The sequence below is a fragment of the Nicotiana tabacum genome, chromosome 24 (assembly GCF_000715075.1).
Source record: "Nicotiana tabacum cultivar K326 chromosome 24, ASM71507v2, whole genome shotgun sequence".
In the NCBI taxonomy this organism is placed as follows: Eukaryota; Viridiplantae; Streptophyta; class Magnoliopsida; order Solanales; family Solanaceae; genus Nicotiana; species Nicotiana tabacum.
Window position 1 is genome coordinate 36,184,703 of NC_134103.1, and position 15,511 is coordinate 36,200,213.

Sequence of the window (15,511 nt, forward strand, 5' to 3'; positions counted from 1 at the left end):
CAAATCCCCGGAACCACAATCTGATCCCGATATCATTAAAGTCAACTCCCGTTCAAACTCATAAACTTTCCAAACCTTCAAATTTCCAACTTTTATCAATTAGTATCAAAACCTTCTAGAAATATTCAAATGCGAATCCGGGCATACGCCTGAGTCCAAAATTACCATCTGAACCTAATGGAACCATCAAAACTCAAATCCAAGGTCAAATACTAAAAAGTCAAACTTGGTCAACTCTTCCAACTTTGAAGCTTCAATCATGAAATTCATTCTTCCAAATCAATTCCGAATAACCTGGAAACCAAAACTGACGATTCACACAAGTCATAATACATTATACGATGCTGCTCAAAACTTCAAATAGCTGGATGGAATACAAATGCTCAAAAGAACTAGTCGGCTCATTACATGGAGATGAAAAGGTGGGAGAGATCAAATCGCATGTGTATGATGATCATGAAGAAAGCCATTCCAGAAATATTTAGGGGCACTATATCTAACAAGGTTAAGACGGCTAAAGAATTTATGGCTGAAATTGAAAAAGTATTTGTCAAGAGTGAAAAGGCTGAGATTGGTACACTCTTGACACGTCTGATTTTAATGAGGTATCAAGGCAAAGGTAACATCATGGAGTACATCATGAAAATGTCTGATCTTGCTTCTAAGTTGAAAGCACTTAAGTTGGACCTCTCTGAGGACTTGCTAGTGCATTTGGTTTTGATATCCCTTCCACCACATTTTAGCTAGCTTAAGGTGAGCTATAATTGTCAAAAAGAGACTTGATCTCTAAATGAGCTCATCTCACATTGTATTCAGGAACATAATAGATTGAAGAAGGAAAATATAGAAAGTGCCCACATAGCCTCTATGCCTGAGGACAAAAGGAAGGACAAGAAGATAAATAATAAGGAAGTTGTAGATACAACAACACAAAAAAAAAAAAAACATCAGGAACCAACTATAGATGGTTGTTTCTTTTGTAAAGCTGCAGGTCATAAGAAGGATTGTACCAACTATCATACATGACATGCAAAGAAAGGTACACCTCTTAATTTTGTTTGTTCTAAGGTTAATTTGACTTCGGTACCAAGACACTGATGGTGGAGAGATTTCGATATAATAACTCAAATTATTTTGTCTATGCAAAGTTGCCTGAATTATCGAAAGCCTAATGGTGGTGAAAGATACATTTACGATGGTGACAGAAAGTCGGTGAAAGTCGAAGCAATTGGAACTTTTAGATTATTGTTAAGAACTGATTATATTTGAATTTGAACGAGACTTGTATTGCACCATTTTTATGGGATTTGATTTCTGTTTTTGTATTACAAGTTTGGTTATTTTTCTTTATTTGGAAATGAAAAAAAAATAGTCTCTTTCATAATTCAAAATTGGTTAGTCCCAGTTCTTTATTAGGTTACAATAATCTATACTTACTTGATATAATTATTTCGTTTAATGAACCTTGCATGTTAACATAAATAGTAATAAGGGTAAGTTAATCATCCAATAGTCAGCTTCCTTATGGCACGAGAGATTAGTTCAAGAAAAAACTCTACTACCTCAATATTAAATCTCAAAAAAGAAAATCATCTATGGACTTAAGAAAGTGTCTCAATAATAGTATTACTAATTTCATCAAGTTATTGTCTCATTTGGTTTCGAGATAAATCTTGTCAACTATTGTGTATACCACAAGTTTAGTGGGAGTGAGTATTTTTTTTATTATCTAATGTATCATCAGTTTTTTATGCGTTTATATAATTTTGGGGATGTTAGGCAGATATTTAAATAATTTAGAAACTTATCTTTTGAAAGCAGCTTAAAGGTCCAAAAGCTAATTACAGAGAACAAATATTTTATGCTTACATAAAGATAGTCAAAAAAGTTAAAGATAATCATGTATTCAGATATCGACTTCATTAGATGTTGATATAATATGACATATGTCACGGCCCAATTTTTTCCATAGGTCGGGATGAAGCCCAATGTCATCGCTAGGAAAGCCAGCGATGAACTAGCCATGTAACTATTCTTTTAATATTTTAGAAATAGTCGATTCTTAATTATTAAATAAGCAAGAGGTGAGAAATTTAATAAAATAAAGTGTAAACAATTATAAGAACAAGTGTGGCGAAACAATTACTCAAAAAATCATCAAGTGTCTACTAGCAAAAATTTCCAAGACACGGTGTTACAAGTGTATGAGCTACTAGTAGAATATACAAAATACTAAACTACTGTCCGAATGGAGTAGACAGAAAATAAAAGCAAAAGAGAAACTCCAGGTGCTGCAGGATGGACTCGGAAAGCATCTCACCACAAAGTCTCGAAGTATGAAGGGTGTGTGCCGGGATAATTTCCAGATGCACCTGCCTCAGAACCTGCACGATTAGTGCAGAAGTGTATCGTGATTACATAAACAACATGTACCCAGTACGTATCTAGTCTAACCTCGAAGAAGTAGTGACGAGGGGTCGACATCGACACTTACTATGGGCCAACAATAAAATACAAAAGTTCTAAATAAACATGGATCATATAAATAATAAATACAACTCAGTAACAATTAGTGAATAATAATTCTTCCACTAATAATAAATTGCAAGTCAATTTCTGTCATTAAGTAATTATAACCGCTCAAGCCATTAAATGATATCAAATATAATTGGGCTCCGAGTATTATCATGCATGATTTATACCGAGGTCGTATGACCCGATCCAAAAAATATACCGTGTGCACTGTCGAGGGTCGAACGGAACAAAACATAGATGCATCTATTAACCTGCCGAGGCGAACGACCCGCTCTCATGAGAGTAGAGGAAATTTACCTCGCTCGCGAAAATACTCGCGACGCGAGTGAAGATGGATTTATCAGAGTTATTATAACATTCTTCAATTCTTGCCAAAACTTAAGAAGTCCAAACTGGAGACTTTAAATCTTAAAATCCTTAATCTCACCTCTATTTAAGAAAATTAACATGCAAAATCAACATAACAGTGCAAACAAAGCATGATGTAAACCTGAAACTTCCCGGACATCACATGGAATTTAGTTACGCACGGACTCTCGTCACCTAGTGCGTACGTAGCTCCCCACTCAAGTAATTCACAACAAATACACCTAAGGGATGATTTTCCTCTCACATGGTTAGGCAAGAGACTTACCTCGTTCTCAAGGTCACTAATGATCCACAAATATGCTTTAAATCCTCAACTCGGTGCCAAACGACCTGAAACTAGTCAAATGTTATATAAATATATCAATACATGTTCAGAACTTCGCAATATAACTATTTGAGTAATCACCCAACTCAAATTTGAATATTCCAAAAATTCACCCCCGTCCCCACATGCCCGGATTCCGAAAAATTTCTAAGAAATGATACCCATAACCTCACGAACTCAAATATATAATTTTCACTCAAACCCACAACCATTTTCGTGGTTAAATCCCATTTTTATCAAAACCTAGATTTGTTCATCTAAACCCATATTTTTCACAATTTTACATGTTATAATCCACCCATAATCTATCTATTTAACTCACATTGGATAGAAATTACTTACCTCAAATATCAAGGTGGAAACCCCTCTCCAAAAGCTCCAAAATCGACCAAGAAAATGAAAAAAGAAATTAGTCAAAACAATGGTCTAAGTTAGTCTTAAACGACCTCACTTCCTTCAGTGATTTCGCTTATGCGGATGATCTCCCGCATCTGCGGAACCGCTTTTATGGAATCTAGGTCGCATCAGCGGTCAAGCCTGTCTAAGCCTCCAAGTGTACCTATGGTCACTTTCTCGCAGATGTGAGTCCGCTTATGCGGAACTTCCACCGCTTCTGCGATAGAAATACCACACCTACGCCTTCGAAGATGCGGCCCTTTCCTCGCTTATGTGACCACATGACAGCCCACTCCCTTGCACTTCTGCGTCCCTGGGCTCGCTTCTGTGAGTTCGCATTTGCGGCCAAACGCTCGTAGATGCGGGCACACCAGAACTGGTAAACCAACAACCCTTTGAACTCTAAATTGATTTGTATATCGTCCGGATTGCATCCGAGGTCCCAGAGGCGTAGTTCAAACATATCAACAAGTTTGTACACATGAGACGGACTTGCAAACCCTCAGAACGCAGAAAACAACACTAAAACTAAGGATCACACCCCAAACCAAATTGAATCAACTTATGAGCTTCAAGTTCTTCCAACTTACTCCGAGCGCGCCGAATAATACTTATACTACTCAGAATGATACCAAATTTTGCGTGAAAGTCTTAAATCACCATACAGAACTATTTCCAGGCTCGAAATCCCAACTAGCCCTCAATAACATCAAACCTACTCAAAACCAAATTTAAAGAACTTTTAAACCTCCAATAAGCCCCTTTTAGCCAACATTAAGGAACCAAGTGTTCCGATTCAACCCGAACCCTTCCAAATCCCTGACTAGTCATTCCCCTGAGTCATAAAATAGTAAAAACACATACAAGGAGTCTTATTTAAGGGAACGAGGATGTATAAAGCAAACGACCAGTCGGGGCATTACATTCTCCACATCTTAAACAAACGTTCGTCCTCGAACGGGTCTAGAATCATACCTAGACTGCTGAATAGGTATGGATATCTGCTACGGATGTCCTCCTCAGCCTCCCAAGTCACCTCCCGACTGGTTGTCCCTTCCATTGAACTTTTATCGTAGAAATCTTCTTGGACCTCAAGTGGCGATCCTGTCTGTCAACAATGGCAATCGGCTTCTCCTCATAACTAAGGCTCTTATCTAGCTGAACCGTGCTGAATTCTAACACATGCGACCTATCGGCACGATAACTCTGGAGCATAGACACGTGGAAAACCGGATGAATTCCCGATAGACGGGGAGGCAAAGCAAGCTCATAAGAAACCTCCCCAACTCATATCAACACCTCAAATGGGCCTATAAACCTTGGGCTCAACTTGCCCTTCTTCCAGAACCTCATGATTCCCTTCATCGGCGAGACTTTCAAGAGAACCTTCTCGCCCACCATAAATGATAAATCACGCACCTTCCGATCTACATAACTCTTTTGTCTAAACTGTGCTGTGCGAAGTCGCTCCTCAATCAACTTTATATTTTCCAAGGCATCCTTCACTAAATTAGTACCATATAACTTAGCATCGCCAGGCTCAAACCATCTGATGGGCGAACGAAATCGCCGGCCATATAATGCTTCAAATGGAGCCATCTCCATGTTGGACTGATAGCTGTTGTTGTAAGCAAACTCGGCCAAAGGAAATAATCGATCCCACAGCCATTCGAAGTCAATCACACAAGCTCTGAGCATATCTTCCAAGATATGAACCGTTCGCTCTGACTGCCCGTTGGTCTGTGGATGAAAGGTTGTGCTGAGCGCTACCCGGGTCCCCAACTCACTCTGTACTGCCCTCCAGATATGTGAAGTAAACTGAGGGCCTCTGTCTGGTATGATGGAAACAGGCACACCATGCAACCGAACAATCTCCTGAATGTAAATCTGGGCCAACCTCTCTGAAGAACACATGGTCACATCCGGAATGAAGTGTGCCGACTTGGTCAAGCTATCGACAATGACCCAAACTGCATCAAACTTCCACAAAGTTCACGGCAACCTAACTACGAAGTCCTTAGTAATGGGCTACCACTTCCACTCAGGTATAGTCATCTGCTGAAGTAGGCCACCTGGCCTCTGATGCTCAGACCTAACCTACTGGCAATTTAGACACCTGACTACATACTCAACTATGTCCTTATTCATCCGCCGCGACCAATAATATTGCCTCAGGTCGCGATACATCTTCGTAGCACCTGGATAAATTGAATACCGAGAACTGTTGCCTCCTCTAGGATCTTCTCCCTCAAGCCATCAACATTCAGAACACATAGGAAACCCTGGAGTCGCAGAACACCACCCTCACTAATAGTAACCTCCTTGGCATCACCCTGTAGTACTATCTCTCTGAGAATCAACAAGTGCGGATCATCAAACAAGCAAGCCTTGATCTACTCGAATAGTGAAGACTGGGTGACAACACATGCAAGAGCTCTACTAGGCTCTGAAATATCCAACCTCACAAACCTGTTAGCCAAGGACTGAATGTCCAAAGTCAGTGGCCTCTTCTCTACTGAAATGAATACCAAACTACCCATACTCTCCGCCTTTCTACTCAAGGCATCCGCAACTACATTCGCCTTGCCCGGATGATACATGATGGTAATATAATAATCCTTTTAGTAACTCGAGCCACCTATGCTGCCTCAAATTGATATCCCTCTGCTCGTACAAATACTGGAAGTTGTGATGATCGATGTAAACCTCACAAGAAACCCCATAAAAATAATGCCTCAAGATCTTGAGAGCATGAACAATCGCGACCAACTCCAAATAGTGTACAGGGTAATTCTTCTCGTAGGATTTTAGATGGCGTGAAGCATATGCAATTACTCGCCCCTCCTGCATCAGTACACAACCTAAACCAATGCGTGAGGCATCACAATACACAGTATACACCCCTAAACCGGAAAGAAAACACTAATACCGGTGCTGAAGTCAATGCGGTCTTGAGGTTTTGAAAGCTCTCCTCGCAATCATTTGACCATCAGAACGGAGCACCCTTCTGGGTCAATCTAGTCAAAGGTACTGCAATAGATGAGAAGCCCTTCACAAACCGGCGATAATAGCCTGCTAACCCCAAGAAGCTCCTGATCTCAGTCGCTGAAGTAGGACAAGGCCAACTCTAGACTACCTTGATCTTCTTAGGATCTACCTTAATACCCCCGTGTGATACAACATGTCCCATGAATGCCATATATTCTAACCAGAACTCACACTTGGAGAACTTAGCATATAGTTTCTGTTCCCGCAAGGTCTGAAGCACCACTCTCAAATGTTGTTTCTGCTCCTCCATGCTACGTGAGTAGATCATAATGTCATCAATAAAGAAAATGACACACAAATCAATATATGGCCTAAACACCCGATTCATCAAACCCATAAACACTGCCGTGGCATTAGTAAACCCGAAGAACATCACTAGGAACTCATAATGGCTATATCTAGTCCGCAAGGCCGTCTTCGGAACATCCGAATCCCGAATCCTCAGCTGATGGTACCACGATCTCAAGTCGATCTTAGAGAACACCCCAGCACCCTGAAACTGGTCAAACAAATCATCAATACACGACAACGGGTACTGGTTCTTAATGGTGACTTTTTTCAACTAGCGGTAATCAATGCACATCTACATAGTCCCATCTTTCTTCTTTACAAATAACACCGGTGCACACCAAGGTGACATACTCTGTTTGGTAAGCCCCTTTGCTAGCAACTCCTTAAGGTGTTCCTTTAACTCCTTTAACTATTTCGGAGCCATGCGGTATGATGGAATAGATATATGCTGGGTACTTGGAGCCAAATCAATACAGAAATAGATATCACGATCGGGTGGCATGCCTGGAAGATCAAAAGAAAACACACCAGAGAACTCCCGAACCACGGGCACTGAATTAATCGCCAGAGTCTCTGCAGTAGTATCCCGAACATAAACTAGATAATCCAAACAACCCTTCTCGACCATGTGTTGAGCCTTCCGAAAGGAGATAAACCGGCAACTCTGGCATCACCAAGGTAACAGTCTTGGCGTGGAAATCAAGGGTGGCATGATATGGAAACAACTAATCCATGCCCAGTATGACTTCAAAGTCGGTCATATCGAGAAACAGAAGATCTGCTCGGGTCTCACAACCATAGAAAGTAATAGTGCAGGACTGATAAATCCGATCCATAACATAGATGAAACATACGAATATGTAGACCCTAGATCAAAGTGTACCGAAGCACCCTACTGCAGATAGGAATAATACCTGTGATCACGGCATTTGAGGCCACTGCATATGGTCTGGACGAAAAGGCATAGAATCTAGCTGGAGTGCCTCCTGGCTGGCCTCCACCTCTACCCTCCTACCCTCTGCCTCTGGATGGCCGAACGGCTAGAGGGGCAGATGGTGGTGTAATCATAGGTTCCTGACCTTGCTACACTGCCTTGCCCCAAAGTCTGGGACAAAAACGTCTTCATGTGGCCATGATCCCCGCACTCGTAACAATCCCTCAGAATGGTGGACTGCTGATCGGAAGTCTGTTCCTGATGGTCTGGATACCAACTGGAGGAACCTGAATAGCTGGTGGCCAGTAGGAACTCTCTGGTATGACCCCTCGGGAACTGACCCCTGCCCCCAACCGGGGCACCACTGAACTCTCCATAATATCGGAACTGCTTATCCCTCGTCGCCTGCTCTCGTCCCCGCTGACGGACACCCTCGATCCTCCAAGATATCTCCATAACTAGCTCGTAAGAGGTCCCCATCTCAACCTCTTGCGCCATAGTGGCATGGCTACCAGAGTACAAACATGTAATAAACCTCTGCACTCTCTCTGCATCGGTCGGAAGTATCATAAGTACATGGCGAGAGAACTCAGAGAATCTCGTCTCATAGTCGGTCACGGACATCTGGCCCTATTGGAGCTTCACGAACTGAAATCGAAACTCTTCCCTCTGAGAGGGTGGAATATATATGTCCAAGAAGAGGCGTGTGAACTGGTCCCAAGTCATGGGAGGAGAACCTGCTGGTCTACCGAGAAGATAAGACTGCCACCATCTACAGGGGCCCTGCCCTCTAGCTGAAAGTGGTAAAGTCCACCCCGTGGGACTCCAATATCCTCATGTTGTGCAGTCTGTCCCTCCACTGATCAATAAAGTCCTGGGGGTCCTCATGTCGCTCACCTCCAAATATAAGAGGATGCAGCCTGGTCCATAGGTTCAGTAGCTTCTGTGGATTGCCGTCTGTAGCATGTCTAGGATTAGGTATAGCTGCTGCAACTGGCTAAGCTCCGCCCACGGGTAGTGGGCCTGGGGTCTAATATACGGCAAGTGCATGCCCTGGAGCCTGAGCAGTAGGGGTTTGTGCTCCCCCTCCCACCTGAGATGTGGTTGGGTCTACTGGAAATAAACTAGCTTGAGTCAAAGAATCCATGAGCCATATCATACGACCTATGAACTCCTAGAATCTTGATGCGGACATGAAATACGTTGAGGCCTGCTCCGCTGCAGGCGCCTCGCCTTGCTCCTCAATAATAGGATCCTCTACAGGATCCACTGATGGCATAGCTGGAGAAACTCTAGGATGCCCTCGTCCTCTACCATAAGCTGGAGCCCTCCCTTTAACTCTACCTCAGCCCCTAGCAACAGGGGGAGAAACTCCTCCATTATCGGGTACATCTGCCGCGCGCGTTCTCACCATCTATGAGAGAATAAGAGAAAGATACTTAGAACAACATCAATTGCACGATAGGATATGAAGAAATAGTAGTTTCCTACTCTCGAAGATTTGTATGGACATCTATGCACTAATCTGCAAGACTCTATTAGGTCTGCTCATAACTTGTGAGACCTACGTGAACTTAGTGCTATGATACCATATTTTCACGACCCAATATTTCCTATAGACCGTGATTTTCACAACCCGAAATTTCCCACCGACGGGACCATGATGGCGCCTAACATTTCACTTGCTAGGCAAGCCAACGTTAGAGAATCATTAAACCAATTCCTTATTTCCATTCAGTAAATAACAATAATTAACTAAGATGAAATATAAGAAGTGTGGAATATTATAAAAACTGTATTAATTACTACCACCCGGATCTGGAGTCACAATTCACGAGCATTCTAGAATTTACTACAAGTAATAGTTTGAAAGAAATACAACTGTTTGAATGAAAGAAAACAGTAGGACATAAAAGATTGACGGGGACTTCAAGGTCTATGGACGCCGACAGATCTACTTTGAGTCTCCGGACAGCGGACAAATAGAAAAATCTCGATCAACCTGAGCTGGTACCAAAATCTGCACAAAAAGTGCAGAGTGCAGCATTGGTAGAACCGACCCCATGTACTGGTAAGTGTTGAGCCTAACCTCGGCGAAGTAGTGACGAGGCTAGGACAAGATACCTACATATAACCTGAATAGTATAATCATGGTAGTGGCAACAGTAGTAAATAAAGAAATAACACAGAAATAATGGGAAGGGGACATACAATGGGGGAATACAATATAAAAAGTGAGAATAATGAAAAGACAGAATTAAACCGAAAACCCTTAAACGAATTAAGCAAATAAAACAGCAAAGGAAAACTGCACGGCATCACCCTTCGTGCTTTTACTCTCAACCTCACCAAATAAATAAATATAATGGCACGGCATCACCCTTCGTGCATTAAACCTCTCATAATATACAAGGTATCACCCTTCATGCTTTACACCCTTCCTCACAAATCACAGAATCAATAACAACGGGTAGATAGGAGTATCACAAAGAAACCAGTATTTTACCCATAATCAATTGCATAATGTAATCTCAACCTTGAATCAATATTCGAAAGTTACCAAATCTCAGTGAAACCAGATATAAGTCACCCAACATTTCAAAAAAACCCGCTAAGCATGGATAGTAGAATTTAAGGCTACAAAATAGACAAGAATAGAATTTCACTCGCATGCTATGACTCGACAACGACGCATAGATGCTCGTGACTTCACCTATACATCGTATTTAACAACCAAACACGTAGGAAATAAACACATAATACCTATTCCCTCAAGCCAAAGTTAGACACGACACTTACCTCGCTCCGAAGGCCACTTAATTCTCAATCACAACTTTTCCTTTGGAATTCATCTTCAAACCACTCGTATCTATTCAAAAATGACTCAATAATATCAAATATTACTAAAGAAATCAATTATATTGCATAAATTAAATCTTCCCAAATTTTCTTCCAAAAAGTCAAAAAATCGACCCCGGGCCCGCTTGGTCAAAACTCAAGGTTCAGACTAAAATTCATTTACCCATTCACCCCCGAGCCCGAATATGTAATTGGTTTTGGAATCCGACCTCAAATTGAGGTCTAAATCCCCAAATTTCCGAAATTTCTAGTTTCTAGCCTAACCCCTAATTCTACCATGAAAACTCTAGATTTTAGGTTGATAATTCAAGAAATGTAATGGGTAATTGAAAGAAAATGGTTTAGAATCACATACCAACACTTTGGGGAAGAAAAAGACTCTTGAAAACCGCCTCTACCCGTTTGTTTCTTGAAAAATGTTGAAGAAATGGCTTAAACCCGTGTTTGATTCTATTTTATGCACTAGGCTAGAGTGTGCATCGCGTTCGTGAGGCCACTGTCGCATTCGCTAATGTACTGACTGCCAAGCCTTTGCGTTCGCGAGACCCTGCTCGCTTTCGCCATGGTTACTCCCTCCTGGCCTTCGCGTTCGCGAGACATTTCTCGCGTTCGCGATGAAGGAACGACCAACCCTCCCCCAGGTGTGCCTAACACTACGCGTTCATGAGGAGCTGGTCGCATTAGCGAAGGGTAACGCCCCCAGCTCTTCGCGTTTGTGACTAAGCCTTCGCGAAGAAGAAAACTTCAGCTGCCCAGTTTACTCGTCGCGTTCGCGAACGCGAAGAAGGACCTGCCAGAATACCTGCTACAGCAAAATACCGAATTTTCAAAGTCCAAAATATCCCGTGGCCTATCCGAAACTCACCTGAGCCCTTGGGGCTCCAAACCAAACATGCACACAAGTATAAATACATTATACGAACTTGCTCGCATGATCAAACTGCCAAAATAACACCTAGAACGACGAATTTAGCACCAAATCATATCTTCCCAACTGGACGTCCGATTCACGTCAAATCAACTCCGTGTGTCACCAAATTTCACATACACGTCTTAAATATTATAATGAACCTGTACCGGGCTCCGAAACCAGAATACGGACCTGACACTAACAATGCCAAACATCAATCAATTCTTAAAAACTATTAATTTTCAGACTTTTAATTTTCATCAAAAATTCACAGCTTGAGCTAGGGACCTCCGAATTCGATTCCGGGCATACGCCCAGGTCCCATAATTCGATACGGACCCACCGAGACCGTCAAAATATGGATCCGGTCCCGTTTACCAATAATATTGACCAAAGTCAACTAACATCAACTTTTAAGGCATAAATTCTTATTTTTATCAATTTTCAATATAAAAGCTTTCTAGAAACATGCCCAGACTGCGCACGCAAATCGAGTTCTAAAAAATAAGATGACATTTTGGGTCATCACATTCTCCACCTCTAAAACAACCACTCGTCCTCGAATGGACATAGAAAAGTACCTGGGTTGGTGAAAAGGTGAGGATATCTACTCCGCATATCGGACTCGGACTCCCAAGTAGCTGCCTCAATAGGCTGACCTCTCCACTGCACTCGAACTAAAGGGTAACTCTTTGATCTCAACTGGCGAACTTGCCGGGCTAGAATTGCCACCGGCTCCTCCTCGTAAGTCAAATCCTTGTCCAACTTGACAGAGCTGAAATCTAACACATGGGACGGATCGCCGCGATACTTTCGAAGTATGGACACATGGAATACCGGACGAACAACTGCTAAACTAGGTGGCAACGCAAGCATGTAAGCCACCTCTCTCACTCTCTCCAGAATCTCAAAGGGTCCGATATACCTAGGGCTTAACTTTCCCTTCTTTCCGAACCTCATTACACCCTTCATGGGTGATACCCGAAGTAACACTCTCTCTCCGACCATGAATGCAACATCACGAACTCTACGGTCGGCATAACTTTTCTGCCTCGACTGAGCTGTGCGAAGTAGATCCTGAATAATCTTAACCTTATCCAAGGCATCTTGTACTAAGTCTGTTTCCAACAACCGAGCCTCTCACGACTGAACTACCCAACTAGCGACCGACACCGCCTAGCATATAATACCTCATAGGGAGCCATCTGAATGCTCGACTGGTAACTGTTGTTGTAGGTGAACTCTGCAAGGGGCAAGAACTGATCCCAAGGACCTCAAAAGTCTATGACACAAGCGCAGAGCATATCCTCCAAGATCTGAATAGTACGCTCGGATTGCCCGTCCGTCTGAGGATGGAATGCTGTGCTCAACTCAACCCGCGTACCCAACTCACATTGTACTGCCCTCCAAAAGTGCGAGGTAAACTGCGTACCTCGATCAGAAATGATAGACACGGGCACACCGTGAAGACGGATGATCTCCCGAAAATAAATATCTGCTAACCTCTCTGAAGAATAGGTAACTGCCACTTGAATGAAATGTGCTGACTTGGTCAACCTGTCCACAATGACCCAAACTGTGTCAAATTTTCTCTAAGTCCGTGGGAGCCCAACAAAAAAATCCATAGTGATACGCTCCCACTTCCACTCAGGAATTTCTATTTTTCTGAAGCAAACCACTAGGTCTTTAATGCTCGTACGTAACTTGCTGACAATTCAGGCACCGAGCTACATATGCAACTATATCCTTCTTTATTCTCCTCGACCAATAATGTTGCCGCAAATCTTGATACATTTTGGCGGCACCTGGATGAATAGAATACCTGGAATTGTGGGCCTCATCCAGAATTAATTCACGAAGCTCATCCATATTAGGCACACATATATGACCCTACCTTCGCAGAAATCCATCCTCCCCCACAGAAACCCGTTTGGCATTACCGTGCCACACTGTGTCCTTAAGGACAAGTAAATGAGGATCATCATACTGTCTCTCTCAGATACGCTCATATAAAGAAGACCGAGCGACTGTGCAAGCTAGAACCCGACTGGGTTCTGAAACATCTAACCTCACAAACGGATCAGCCAAAGTCTGAACCTCTACAGCTAACGTCCTCTCACCAACCGGATTATATGCAAGGCTGCCCATACTCACAGCCTTTCTACTCAAAGCATCGGCCACCACATTGGCCTTTCCGGGGTGATACAAAAATGATGATATCATAGTCTTTCATCAACTCCAATCATCTTCTCCGCCTCAAATTGAGATCTTTTGTTTGAACAGATCCTGTAGGCTATGATGATCAGTGAATACCTCATAAGGCATACCGTAAAGATTATGCCTCCAAATCTTCAGCGCGTGAACAATGACTGCTTGCTCTAGATCATGAACAGGGTAATTCTTCTCGTGAACCTTCAGCTGCTGCGAAGCATATGCAATAACCTTGACACCTTGTGTCAATTCTGCACCCAAACCAATACGAGATGCATCACAATATACTGTATAAGATCCTGAACCTGTAGGTAACACCAATACCGGTGCCGTAGTCAAAGCTGTCTTGAGCCTCTAGAAGCTCGCCTCACACTCGTTTGACCACCTGAACGGGACACCTTTATGGGTTAGTCTGGTCAATGGGCTTGCTATAGATGGAAACCCTTCCACGAACCGACGATAATAACCTGCTAAACCCAAGAAACTCCGGATCTATGTAACTGAGGTAGTTCTAGGCCAATTCTGAACAGTCTCAATCTTCTTAGGATCCACTTTTATGCCTTCCGTCGATACAACATGCCCCAAAAAGGCAACTGAGTCTAACCAAAACTCACATTTTAAAAATTTGGCATATAACTGATTATTCTTCAAAGTCTGAAGATCACTCCGAAGATGCTACCCATGCTCCTCTCGACTGCTGGAGTAAATCAAGATATCATCAATGAATATAACCATAAAAGAACCTGAATAGGGCTTGAACTCCCGATTCATCAAATCCATAAGTGTTGTTGGGGCGTTGGTAAGCCCAAATGATATTACTAGGGATTCGTAATGCCCATACAGAGTCCGAAAAGCTGTCTTAGGGACATCAGATGCCCTAATCTTCAACTGATGGTAACCAGACCTCATAATTATTTAACCGAATTAACGAGTCATATTTAACACCACCTGGGCGGGCACCTATCTCGTAGGTTAAAACTCAATAATTACGACACAAATTTGGCAAGTATGCACAGAGAATTTCATACAAGAATTTTCAATTAGGCCTAACAGGCATGACTCCCTATTATTGCTATAGTACAACTTTAATTTCACAAGGGAGAACTTAAACACAAGAATTTTTCTCACAAGGATATCATCTTTATATAACTTCTACCGCAACTCGTAGCCCAGTTTAAACATATCAATTTATATTAAAATGTGAGGATCTCGTCCCCAGTTCCGAATCACAAGTAATGTGCACATCGTTCCAATAAAAAATTTCCATTTTCTTCTTTTAAAAAAAAAATTTGGTTACACCAAATCACAACGCATAATGAACCCCACACCGACAGGGCATATAATTCACAATTTGTAATTAATTATCTGAAAATTACATCAAAACTTACCAAAATGGGTAACAGAAAGCCACCTTTAGCCTCACACAGCTCTTATTAGTGACCAACATGGAATGATAGGCGTAGTTATCTCCATAGAACCTCCCAGCAGGAGTAAACACATAAGTAGATTATAGAATCTCGAAGCTCACTCATATGTGGAGCACAATAGGAGGACTCGTTTCGATACTCAGAACCAAATCAAGTTAAGGAAATTATTCCTTTATATTAAATCGAAGTCGTACCCGTAACGACAC

At 42.1% G+C, this 15,511-nt stretch overlaps 1 pseudogene; it reads left to right on the plus strand.

Annotated features, from left to right (window-relative positions):
• Window positions 1-408: 408 nt before the first annotated feature.
• LOC107776473 (putative xyloglucan endotransglucosylase/hydrolase protein 33) overlaps window positions 409-15,511 on the plus strand; it is a 68,295-nt pseudogene continuing 53,192 nt past the window's right edge.